Source organism: Puma concolor, chromosome B1 (assembly GCF_028749965.1).
Source record: "Puma concolor isolate L17-30 chromosome B1, mPumCon1.1.hap2, whole genome shotgun sequence".
Classification (NCBI taxonomy): Eukaryota; Metazoa; Chordata; class Mammalia; order Carnivora; family Felidae; genus Puma; species Puma concolor.
Window position 1 is genome coordinate 34891070 of NC_141670.1, and position 12899 is coordinate 34903968.

Here is a 12899-nt window from a genome sequence, read left to right on the forward strand (position 1 = left end):
AGGCAGGGAGTTGAAGGCCTTCTCCTATGATGGTTCATATCTCTGTGGAGTGGGAGGCAAGACTGTCTTCGTAGAGAGTGTGGATGGTGAGGTAAAGGAAGAGGATGATTGAACATTCTGGGGAGGATGGCAGGGGCATAAGTGTTCTCAGGTTAAGAGCCAGGTTTTAGTTAAAGATGAGATGATAAAAGCAACGATGTGAGAAGAGACGGGACATAAGAGCATGTGTTCTAAACGGGCACTGTAGAAATCTTTAGGAGTGAGAGATGCCATAGAAGTTTGGGGCATGGAAAAGAGGCTCCCACCACTATGGGCATGAGAGCATCGGAGAGGGTAAGTGGTCAGGGAAGTCTCCAACTGGGACCCGGCCAAGGATGACAGGGCTATGTGACATGGACATGTTAGTTGGTGCAAAATTTCCAAAAGGAGCAAGGTCAGAGTCCCAAGGTGTACAGGCAAGTGTGGAGCTGGAGAGGAGTTACCGCAACAGGAATTGGTTATTCTTCTAAGGGGGTCCCCATCCAGGAGGCTCACAAGCAATAAGTCCCTCTTTGTGTATTAAAATTCAGCAACCCAAGGACTTCCAGTGCTGGCCAAAATGCAGTGTGCTCACTACAGTCTTTCTACTCTACTGATTACAACAAAAATTCTAGACAAAATAGAAAAAGCAAATACCTGAGGGCTCTGAAAAGGAAATCGTATCAGGCAGATTGGGGAGGGAAGTCCAGACTTAAATGACAGTGACTTTACCGGGTTTTTGTTTGCTCTGTTTTGTTTTCTCCTTCGTCCCCTGGCTTTGACCTGAGGGTGGTCAGAGTTGCTTAAGCCACACAGCAGGTACAGTTAGCAGAAGTTCTGAGAGAAATTCCCTTTTTCTGGCCATCAGACCAGGTAAAAGGGCCCCGTGGCCCAGAAAGGGTGGAAGAAACTCTCATTGCTTTCACTTTCTTCTTTCCCTCTCTTTCCTACCCTCATTGCAGAGACAGGACTGGTATGGACAAGAAAACTGGAGAAAGAAGCTTTTCTGATCCTAAGATTGGGACCAAAAAAAGTAGGGGCAATCCCTACTATTTTCTCCTCTCTTTTCTCTTGCCACGTTTCCCTTACGGTGGCCCCATGACATAGAACTGTGAGCCAGCACAGACGCATTGGGAAGGGCTGTACTAAAACTCTTAGAGACACCTATATTTCTGAGCTACACATGTCTGGAACAGACCAAAAGAAACAGAAAAAGCTTTTAGAACTGAACTATGACATAGACACTAAGTACCAGACTAAACTCTGAGGAGCATATGCATGGGGAAGAGTCACATAGCACAGCAAAGGCTTTGAATAGCAAACTAACGTTGGACCCATCACCTGAAGTAGTTGAAAGTGAACTTGCGGTCTGAACATAATCAGGTTGATTACCCATTGAAACAAAATAAATGTTCTTCAGGGGATTTTAATAGGACTCAGAGTCTCACAATGTAATATTTAAAGTGTTCAGAATACAATCTGAAATTACCCAACATGCCAACAATCAGGAAAATATGGCAAATTCTTAAGAAAATATAATTAATGGATGCCAGTCCTCAAATGATTGAAATGTTAGAATGATCAGACAAAAACTTGAAAGCAGTCTAATAACTATACTTCATGAGATACAGGTATACAGGTTTGAAAAGAACATAAAGATAAACATTCTGTCAGAGGAAAAAACCCACTTTTTTAAGAGCCGGAAAGTTTTAGTGTAGGACTAAAAGAAAATAATACCTGAAACAAAGAATTCACTGGATGGGCTCAATAGCAGAATAAAGATGACAAAGGAAAAAGTGAGTGAACGTGAAAATAAATCAATAGTAATTTTCTGATCTTAACAGAAAACATTGTAAAATAAACAAATTGAGCTTTAGGTACTTATGGGATATTAAAAGTTCTACATGTAAATCATTGGAATCTCAGAATGAGGGGAGATCAATGCAGAAACAATTTGAAGAAATAAGGGTGAAAGTTTTCTAGATTTTGTGAAAGATATATATTTACACATTCAAAAACATCAGTGGGGGCGCCTGGGTGGCTCAGTCGGTTAAGCATCCGAGTTTGGCTCAGGTCATGATCTCGCGGTCTGTGAGTTCGAGCCCTGCGTCGGGCTCTGTGCTGACAGCTCAGGGCCTAGAGTCTACTTTGGATTCTGTGTCTCCCTCTCTCTGCCCCTCCCCAACTCATGATCTGTTTCTCTCTCTCTCTCTCTCTCTCTCTCTCTCTCTCTCTCTCTCTCTCTCAAAAATAAACATTAAAAAATTTCTTAAAAAAAAAAAAAATCAGTGAATCCCAAGCAAGACAAAGACGAACTCGATGAAAACCAACAAATCATAATCAAACGGACAAAAACAAAATACCAAAAAAAAAAAAAAAAAAAAATCTTGAAAACAGCCAGAGAAAATGACATATTGTGTATATGAGACACGAGTCAATGACTGCAGATATCTCACTAGGAACCATGGAGGCCAGAAGACAAGGGAACAGAGAAATGTTCAAAGAGAAGAATTGTCAACCAGGCTTTATGTACATTGAATATATCCCTCAAAGCAAAATAGAGACATTTTCAAATGAAGGAAAACTAAGAATTTGTCACCAGAGGATCTGCTCCACAAGAAATGCTAAAGGAAGTTCTTCCAACTGAAGGGAAATGATAGTGGGGCGCTTGGGTGGCTCCGTCAGTTGAGCTTCCGACTTCAGCTCAGGTCATGATCTCACGGTCTGTGAGTTCGAGCCCCGCGTCGGGCTCTGTGCTGACAGCTTGGGCCCTAGAGCCTGTTTCGGGTTGTGTGTCTCCCTCTCTCTCTGCCCGTCCCCCACTCGCACCCTGTCTTCTCTGTCTCTCTCTTTCAAAACATAAATAAACATCGAAAAAAATGACTGTGAAGGGAAATGATATTAAAGGGAAACCTAGAACTTTGGAAATGAGAAAAAGATGAAGAGCCACAGAAATTCTAAAAATCTAGATAAACAGACTATTTTTCTTGTCTTAAGTTCTTAAAAATATGTATGATCATTGACAGCAAAAACCATTTCATATTGTTTAGTGCAACTGGAATTGGTGGGGATAGAAATGATGCAGCTCTTTGAGAGAACCATCCAACAGTTTCTTCGAAAGTCAACCATATGTGTACCACAAACCCCAGCAATCCTGTTCCAAAATATTTACCCTAGGGAAATGAAAACTGTTGAGTATGTAAAAATAATGTGTTGTGGGGCGCCTGGGTGGCGCAGTCGGTTAAGCGTCCGACTTCAGCCAGGTCACGATCTCGCGGTCCATGAGTTCGAGCCCCGCGTCGGGCTCTGGGCTGATGGCTCAGAGCCTGGAGCCTGTTTCCGATTCTGTGTCTCCCTCTCTCTCTGCCCCTCCCCCATTCATGCTCTGTCTCTCTCTGTCCCAAAAATAAATAAACGTTGAAAAAAAAATTAAAAAAAAAAAATAACGTGTTGAGTGGTTTTATTTCTAATCACCCAAAACTAAAAGCAATCCAAATGTCCTTCCAATTGGCAAGTGGATACAGGAAGCACAGTACATCCATACGGTAGACAATAGTCTACAATTTATATGACATTCTGGAAAACGCAAAACTGTAGAGATGAAGAAGTGTGTCAAGGGTTAGGGGTGGAGGGAGAAGTCGAATGACAAAAGGGCAGCACAAGGGAATTTGGGGGAGCGATGGAACTATTCTGTATCTTGATCATGATGGTGATTACAGGACTCTATGCGTTTCTCAAAACTCGGAATGGAACACCAAGACATTTCATTATCCTTTATGTAAAGTTGTAAATACATTAAAAAAAATTAGCAGTCTGTTAATGCCTTCTATTTCTAATGTCTCTCCCTTAAGTCAACATACATATTTCTAAAAGCTGAATGCAGATTGGACTCTTGTAAATTTAAATATGTAAAAATTCACTAAGGGAGCTCCCTTTCAATAAGAATCTTAGTGTGAAATCTTCTGCAAAGTAAACTTGGTAATCTGATACTCAGTATTATCTATGGGAACCAAAGTTCTGAGTTTCATCATCTGATTAAAGGGAGGTAAGTGTGTAACACCAAGTCCATCAACAGATGAATGGATAAAGAAGATGTGGTATATACACACAATGGAGTATTACTCAGCAATCAAAAAGAATGAAATCTTGCCATTTGCAACTACATGGATGGAACTGGAGGGTATTCTGCTAAGCAAAATTAGAGAAAGACAAAAATCATATGACTTCACTCATATGAGGACTTTAAGATACAAAACAGATGAACATAAGGGAAGGGAAGCAAAAATAATATAAAAGCAGGGAGGAGGACAAAACAGAAGAGACTCATAAATATGGAGAACAAACTGAGAGTGGCTGGAGGGTTGTGGGAGGAGGGATGGGCTAAATGGGTAAGGGGCACTAAGGAATCTACTCCTGAAATCATTGTTGCACTATATGCTAACTAACTTGGATGTAAATTAAAAAAATAAATAAGTTTTTAAGAAATATGTAACACCAAGATTTTTCAGGATCTTCTTTCTTTCTCTATAGTTCTGACCAAGAGTGGGTTGGGTGAGTTATTCTCATAGCCTTTCCCAATGTCACGACTGGAAGAAAGAGTCAGAGCGCACTCAGGCAGTTCATATTCCCCCAGGACCTGCCACTGGAGAAACCCATGCTGTTAACTTACGAAAGAGGACACCAGAAGGAGGGGCCCAGGGGGCCCAGGGGGCCAGGACTTGTCCTTTGTCAAACGGTGCTTGCAGCCAAAGGTCACTGGGGCCTGAGCCCCATTGAGCCGGATCACGGCCACATCCCTGCTCTCACTGTGCCAGCTTCAGAACGCCCAGATATCAAGTGCAAACAGCAACACCATGAGAAGGAGGAAGTCCCCTTTGTCTCAGCTTGGTGGTTAGTGATGTATGTCAGAGATGACACCTGTTCAACAAACCAGGTAAACTTTGCGCACCTTGTTCTGGCTGCCTTCGAGCCTCACTCACAGTTAGCTCAGGTGCTCTGCCCTCCCATTGCACATCCTGGTCACATTTGCTCGGGTCTCACTTTCCCAAGCTGTGTTTCAGGTTCAGTGGTCTTTCAAAAAACTCGGGCAGCTCTGCCGTTGCCCCCACTTGGAAAGTGTTCCTCACTTGGCTCAACAACTTCCTGAAAAAACAATGGATGCAAATCTCATTGTTACCAATCATGGAGCATGAGAAATGCCTAGGGGAGTTCCCTATAGAGCAAGCCCAGTGTGGCTCCTTCTACAAATTGAAGTCTCCTTTTGTAAAGGAGCGAATCCACCCCTCTACACACACACACACACACACACACACACACACACACACCCCAATTTCTCTAGCTACTAAATCCTTACTGGCACCAAGTGGGGTTTTTATCTGGTGGGGAGTCTCATGGTCACTCTCCTGGCTTCTTAAACTTACCTATGATTTAATACAGTGATTCTGGGAGGCATAAGCCTGAACTGAACTGCTGGATATGAAAACCACTCCCGGGAGCTCCAAGCTCCCAGCAGAAGTATTTCTTCTTCTCTCTGCAGCACACAGCTGCTGCTGCTGGTCTCCTGGCCCCGTCCAGCAGCGCCCACTTCCACAGAAGAAGGTAGTGGCATAACGAAGGAGGGCATACTAAGTAAAGCGTGCAGTTAGTAAATAAGAAGACACCGACTGTAATATAAATGCCCTCTCATTGAACCAAAACACAACTAGAGTTTATTTTCTTTTTCTGGGGCTCTCACTCCAACTGGAAGGGGTAAGTGAACACAGCTAAAACGTTAAAATAAAGTCCAGTATAAGTCCAATTTAATTCGTTAATCATCTTATTATTGGCAAGCCAAAGAGTATCCGCTACAAAGGAAGGTCCAACCCATTCCTCATCCTGTTCCAGGCTCACCCTATGCTATCTGATCTACCCATTGAAGGGGGGTAACAGGTCAGGAGGGCTCATTAACATCCGCAGACCCTGCTTCATCTGGCTGCCGAGCCAGGCTCATCCTTAAAGACCCCGTGACTGCACCAGCGGTAGGAGCAGACCGGCTTGAACACCTTTATAGGCCGGACTTCCTGTGTCCTCATCCTACATCGAATCGAGCATTTTAAATTTACCCACATCCCACACTATATAGGACTTCCACATGGTCACACAAGAGCTAGAAGCAGTTAACTCATTGATTCAGTGTTTCATAGATATTTAATGAAGCAGCCACTTTTGAGTTGGTGTTTTTCTGTTCACAGTTTGAAACGAACACATTTCTTTTTGGGTTCCAAACATTCCCACTGCCCCCTACAAAGCCGGTCCTCTGAACGCAGTGTGTTTAATGAACGCAGTGTGTTTAATGCAGACAATGGCCTTGCACAGAGGAACACACAAATGGCAGCGCTGGGCCAAATATGTGGTATGTCCAGCTCAAGATGTCTTCACCAACCATGGGCCAAAATGTTTGAAATGAGGAAGACATCAGATTTCTAACACCTACTGGCCATCAGTTTAATTTATATTATCTATTCCGTTTTCACAACACTCTTTTGTGTTTAGAATTATCATTCTCCTGTAAAGAGAGGGAAAATAAAGCCCAAAGGTTCTTAGTGACTTGTCCAAGATCCCAAGGCCACAGAGCAGACTTTTGAACCCAGGGCGCATGGCCCCCAAATCCAGTTTCTAACTGAGTCCCATCTCCTGCAGAAAGTCACAGTTTGTCCTTCCTGACATTTAAAGTTAGAGAAGTGTTGCCAATTTTAAAGATTACTTAATACTCTGTCCTTCGGAGGTCTGTTTACATTGTTTAAAAGCTAAGTCATTCATCTTTTTCCTGTCTTTATCTTTTTGTCCAAAATGACTTTGTTAAGCTCTAAAAGGTACTCCTAATACAAGGGTTGTTTGTTTTTGTTTTGTTTTGTTTTGTTTTAAGGGGCTGGATTCCAATCACCTTCTCTTCTGTTTCTCAGCCTTACCTCTTATGAGGAATTTCTCCACTGGATGCTTACATCACACACCATCTGTTGAACTCATTTGTCACTTGGACCCCAGGGGTCTTATGCTTCTTGCTGTCTCCCTTAGCAGGGGGTCTAGTGGTAAGTTAGCCCTGGTTTCCAATTCCCTCTGCAAAGCTAACCAGTTATGTCACCTTGGGAAAGTCACCCAACTTCCAAGTCTATTTATAACATGGAAACAATACTTGCCCTGCTTAGCTAAAGATGAGACAGCAAGCTGATGCATACGTAAGTGCTTTGCAATCTAGAAAGTACTACGCACGCATGCAGGGTGGGTGATTAGCCAAAAGTATTGCTGACTGACGCTGACAGGAAAAGCAGGTTCCTGGGGTCGTTTGCCAAACTGAGAAAGTTCCTAGACTGTAACAATTTGACTACTACTGTGCTGGGCTTCCCAAGATCACAGCAGGTGAGTGAGCCAATGGATCAGCTATGATGCGACAGCCAGGTCAGTAATTGGGTCCCAGGAGAGCAAGGAAAAAATGTCAGGTGGTTGCACCCTTGTGAGACCCTTGTGAGCCTCCTGGCCCTCTCAAGAAATGAGATTGGAACTCAACCCCTGAGTGGTACTGTCTGATTGCCAAGCACCTAGAATGTTCTGAGAGGTATTGCCAACACTCAGGCACCTTGCCCTCAGCACTTACCTTAAGAAGGCATCACAGGTGCAAACACAGATGCCAATACACTAAGAGGGCATTTTGCCGAATCCTTTCTGAAAGCCCCACTTTGTCTGAATGAAGAAAGGACTAACGCACGATGAAAACTGGAGGAAATTGAGACAGGGGAACCTGACAGGGAAGGAGGCTCCTCGGCCAGAAGGAAGGGACAGGAAGGGAGAAATCAGATTCTCCAACTAGTAAATCTGGGCTTAACAATTCACCAGGAAAAGGTGAGCAGTGGGGCCGGGCTGAGAGGCTGTTCACAGAGCAAGTTGAAGATAAATGCCAGAGAACTTGGATCTCTGCTAAAGGACAGTATTCCAGTCACTGAACTCTCAGCAAGTGGACCTTTGGAAAGTCATGATCATCTTCGAAAAGGTCTTCCTTGTGTGAAAAGTGAACTTTTGCCTCGTCATCCTCTTGAATGATCAGGAAAAGAAATTTCCAGCTCAACCAAGATAAAATGAATTTTTCCCCCCTGAGGATCATCCAGGGTCTGTTTGCTCTGCTCGAATTACAAACGGAATTCCAGGCAATGCAGCAGGTTCAGCGTCTTCCATTTCCTCCAAGCTCACACCTCTCACTGGATATTTTGAGGGGTAATGATGAGACTATCGGATTTGAAGATATTCTTAATGACCCGTCACAAGGTGAACTAATGGGAGAGCCACACTTGATGGTGGAATCTAAACTGGGTTTACTGTAACCTGTTGGGCTGTGCATGAAAATAGAGGGACGGCACCTTGTTTATAGTCATCTTGTTACTATGATTTGATGCACACAACATTAAAAGTACTGACACACGAGAAAAAAAAGTTCACCAGGAAAATGTTTGCAATGGAAAAAGAATTCCCTCCGCAGCCTGACTCCAAATAAAAGCATTGCCACCACCTGTAATAGAATCGCGAGCAAAGAAAGCCACCTGCGCTCAAGGCCCAACACAGCCACACCCCAGTCTGCCCCCCAGTCTAAAACCCACCTCTTTGGGGCGCCTGGGTGGCTCAGTCGGTTGAGCGTCCAACTTCGGCTCGGGTCATGATCTCACAGCTCTGTGGGTTCGAGCCCCACATCGGACTCTGTGCTGACGGTTTGGAGCCTGGAGCCTGCTTCAGATTCTGTCTCCCTTTCTCTCTGCCCCTAGCCCACTCGCATTCTGTCTCTGTCTCTCTCAAAAATAAATAAACATTAAAAAAAACTAAAAAACATATAAATAAAATAAAACCCATCTCCTTGCCCTAGTCTACCTTCTACTCCAGCCAAGCAGCCCTCTTTTGGCTCTTTTCCAAACCTGCAGCTCCAGCTCACCATGGTCCCAGGTCTCCTAGAATGGCCTTCCCTTGACCCGCCCCCCTCAAAGCCAGTGTGCCCCCCAGTGGACAGTGGAAGAAAGAAAAGCAGCCAACGACGCATTATAAACCTCACACCCACGGGGACCCTCTGAGGAACCACGGAGTGCGTGCCGAGCATTGTCCTAATAAAGAGGAGAGGCTGGGGCCTGTGGCCAAGGAGTCCTGTCTCCTTGGAGGCTTCAACTCCCCCACCTTTGTCCTCCAGGCCTTACCTGTCACAGCCGAGTGACCTTCTTCGGCTTCAGAGAAAGCCCCGAGGTAGCTAAGGGTTGTCTCTTTTTTGGTACCATGCATCCCGGGTCATAAGATCTGCCACAATGAGCATGAGTGTGCTTTCCCTATGCAACTAGACTGCAAGCTCCTTGAGTGCAAAGATCCTAAAAGGGGAATAAAAATGATGTAAATGGTTCCGATTGTAAATTAACATGATCTTGACTAAAAAACTTTGAGATCGTTTCCTCTTTGTTGTTTTAACTTGATGGCATTTTACCAATGTTTTACGCCTATGCTCTCATTGAAAAATAAAACCCTTGGACCATATATGGCAAAAACATCAGGGCAAAAACATCATGCATGTGTCTATTACTGCCTTTGGGCTGTAATAAGACAGAAAGAGAAGTGGGGAGATCTTACTTTGGTCTATCAGATTCTTGCTAACTCTCACTTTGCCCCTCCTTCAATACGCAGGGTCAGAGCAGAGGGCCCAGTGACCTTGGGCAAGTCATTTCACCTCTCTGAGCCTCAACTTCCCCATCTGTAAAGCAGAGATACTAACTGCGCTGACATCACAGGGATATTGTCAGTATTAAACGTGCTGGTGTTTGAAAAGATGCTTGGTAAACTGGAAAAGGCTATTCAAATATCAGGCATGATTGGAGCAGGCCTTACTAAGGGACCCTGGTGTGATCAGCCAGGTGGATGGCTTCCTGCTCTGAAAGACCCAGTCAGGCTCTATACCACCTAAGTAAGGCCAGGTGTCCCATATTGCCTGGTATTGTTATCTACATAGGCACCAGGGGTCTTTCTCGGTGTCCTCTCCATGTCCCGCCGTGTACTTTGCATTTTGATAGTCCATTAAAAATGGTTCTCAACATCCCCCTGGAGGAGGCACGGCCCTCAGCAGGGCCCCAGTGGTCGTGCTGACTCCCCAAGTCGCAACACACATCCCCACCTTGACTTTCTCCATCCGACCTATGCTCATAGTTTAGAGTCAGCTTCACTCCAACTCTTCCATGAAACACTTTTCCGGCTTCTTCGCCCAAGCATTCCATAAGTTTTGCTGTTGTTTTTTGTTGGTTGGTTGGTTTTGAGCACCTACTAGGCGTTAGTACTGGGAGAGGTAAAGGGGGAGCAATGGTGAACCTATCAGGCTTGATCCCTCCCCTCGTGGATCTAGAGACCTTACTCATAATAATGGTCTGGAACGTAGACAGTTGGTCTTGTGAGTTTTTCCTTTACGGTTATTTCTTGCATGTACCTTGTATAGACCCAGCTTGAAAGGTAGATTTGAGTAGGCCTTTTTCGTACCCTCCTTCTCATAAGCAAAACGGTATGTGTGTGGCACATAGGTCAAAATACTTCATGCCTCCTCTCTTGGCTGAAAGGCAAAGAAAGACATGGGGAAAGTTCCCAATCTACGATAGGTACTCAACCCAATGATCAATTGCAAAACTTTTAAATGCACGAGCACACCTTGATTCAGATACGACTTACCAGATAAAAAAAGGTTTGCTTCGAGTCCCCTAGACAAACATAAGTTAATGCAATTTCCTTTAGAGATGCTGCCATTTGAAAAATGTTCTGGTACAATAAGCTTCCAAAGGCTGAGCCAGAGGCGGGTTTCCAGTGTGAGGGGTGAGAGGAGATGTGGGATTCCTGCATTAATGAAAATCAGATGCCACCTTGTGGCCAGAAATAAAAATTCAAGAATTCCGTTGGGCAAAAGAATGGATTGCTCTGGGAATCAAATATAGAATTGCATTCTCCAAGAAATCTGCTCTGTCCCAGTAGGGCTAGTGTGTTCCCACATTAACCCACAAAGCACTTCTTTGCTCTAATCTATGATGTCTTACAGGCACAGTGCTTAATCATACACATCTGACAACTGCAAACCTCCCTTTAAAGCCCTCCTGCTGGGCTGTTATTTATTTTCTATTATTATCATTATTTTTTTAATCGAGCTGGCTGTCACCTCACCCAAACTCCAGTGTTGGTTAACCCCTGAAAAACTCTCAGGAAAATTCTGGGATCTGAGGAGTAAAGATGACACAGAAGATATTTTCAAGGATATTAGGTGAAAGACCATTTTGTGAGCAAATAAAATTTCAGTAACAAGGGAATGAACACTTTGCCAAAAGTTGTCTACATAGGAAGCAATTTTTAAATGTTTTATAATTTATAATATTTATTTTTGTGATACTTTATAAATTAAATATTTACATTTTGTGACATTATTTTAAATTATTTTTCTTTTGTAAAATTGATCGTTTGTGATGGTCTTTAGCCACATATAAGTGACCGATTGTGACAGCATTGCAAAGTTCAGAATTAATCTAAACTAAGAATTATTCAATAGAAAAAAATCAATATAAAATAATCATGCCTTGTTGCAAATATCATTTGGATGACTTTTTTAAGTTTAGAAATGTGTCAATTACAGGGGCACCTGAGTGGCTCAGTCAGTTAAGCGTCCGACTTCGCCTCAGGTCATGAGCTCCTAGTTCGTGAGTTTGAGCCTCATGTTGGGCTCAGTGCTAACAGCTCAGAGCCTGGAGCCCGCTTCGGATTCTGTGTCTCCCTCTCTCTCTGCCCCTTTCCCACTCACACTGTGTCTTTGTTTCTCTGTCTCTCTGTCTCTCTCTCTCAAAAATAAAGAAACATTTAAAAAATTGAAAAAGAAATGCACCAATTACAAAACAGAGACTGTCAGAGTAGATCAAAAACAAGACTCAATTGTATGTTGTCTACAAGCAACCCACTTTACATATACACATATAGATTAAAAGTAAACAGATGGAGAAAGATATACTGTGCAAAATTAATCAAAAGAATAAAGAAATAGCTATATTAATTTCAGGCAGACAGGACTTCAGAGCAAGGAAAGTTATCAGTCATAAAGAGGGGCATTACAAAATGATTAAGGGATCAGTTTTTCAAGAAGAGAAAACAATCCTTAATGTATGTGTACCTAACAACAGAGCATCAAAGTACATAAGGCAAAAACTGAAAACGAGAGGAGAGATAGATAGATCCCCTACTAAAAAACTGAAAACGAGGGGCGCCTGGGTGGCGCAGTCGGTTAAGCGTCCGACTTCAGCCAGGTCATGATCTCGCGGTCTGTGAGTTCGAGCCCCGCGTCAGGCTCTGGGCTGATGGCTCGGAGCCTGGAGCCTGTTTCAGATTCTGTGTCTCCCTCTCTCTCTGCCCCTCCCCCGTTCATGCTCTGTCTCTCTCTGTCCCCAAAATAAATAAACGTTGAAAAAAAAAAATTAAAAAAAAAAAAAACTGAAAACGAGAGGAGAGATAGATAGATCCCCTACTACGGTTCGCGGTTTCAGTACCCCTCTACCAGAAATAGATCTAGCAAGCAGAAAATCAGTAAGGACATAGTTGAACTCAACAACACCATCAACTGGATATAATGTGCATCTATAGACTAGTTCAGCCAACAACAACAGAATGCACATTCTTCTCAAGCTCACATAGAACATTTACCTAAAGTAGAACACATCCTGGGCCATAAAGCACATTTTCACAGAACCGTAAGAACAGAAATCACACAATGTCTGCTCTCAGACCATAGTGGAATTACCTTAGAAATCAATGACAGAAAGATAGCTGGAAAATACTTGGAGGTTAGACAACACATTTCTAAACAACACATGGGC

At 43.4% G+C, this 12899-nt stretch overlaps 1 pseudogene; it reads left to right on the forward strand.

Annotated features, from left to right (window-relative positions):
• Nucleotides 1–309: 309 nt before the first annotated feature.
• LOC112869840 (proteasome maturation protein pseudogene) lies at nucleotides 310–8479 on the forward strand (annotated as a pseudogene).
• The last annotated feature ends 4420 nt before the right edge of the window (nucleotides 8480–12899 follow it).